General features: G+C 35.8%; 1 non-coding gene across 1 annotated transcript; it reads left to right on the plus strand.

Moving 5' to 3' along the window:
• Positions 1–209: 209 nt before the first annotated feature.
• Positions 210–316, plus strand: LOC122092558. Its single transcript, XR_006144211.1, has one exon. It is a non-coding gene; the product is annotated as a small nucleolar RNA R71 (small nucleolar RNA).
• Positions 317–533: the final 217 nt, after the last annotated feature.

Consider the following 533-nt stretch of genomic DNA (forward strand, 5'->3'; position numbering starts at 1 on the left):
CAACAAAATATCATTTTCCTTCTATGGTTCTTTCACTCTCTTGGGTTGATTCCCACTCACGGGTTTTGTCAACTAAGTCAAGTAAGAATTCCCGTGCCTTTCCTTCATCTATAAAAGATGTGAATCCCTCAGGGCACATAGACTCTATCATTTGTTTAGTTGGGTAATCAATACCCTCATAAATTATTTGACATAAATGTCATAAGTCTAGGCCATGATGAAGGCATTCTTTGAGTAGATCCTTGAATCTCTCCATAAGTTTGGAAAATGACTCACTAGGCTTTTGCCTAAACTGAAAGATATCACTTCTAAGCTTATTGGTCTTGTGAGTTGGGAAAAACTTCTTAAAGAAGACAACTGTGAACTGTTCCCATGAAGATATGAAATTTGTGGGTAACCCATACAATCACTTCTTAGCTTGGTATTTTAATGCAAAAGTGATAAACCTAAGCTTAACAACATCATCAGAAAGCTGTTGGATATTAATTAGAACACATATCTCTTCAAATTCCCTTAGAAATAGGTATGCATCC

Source organism: Macadamia integrifolia, chromosome 10 (genome assembly GCF_013358625.1).
Source record: "Macadamia integrifolia cultivar HAES 741 chromosome 10, SCU_Mint_v3, whole genome shotgun sequence".
NCBI classification, from domain to species: Eukaryota; Viridiplantae; Streptophyta; class Magnoliopsida; order Proteales; family Proteaceae; genus Macadamia; species Macadamia integrifolia.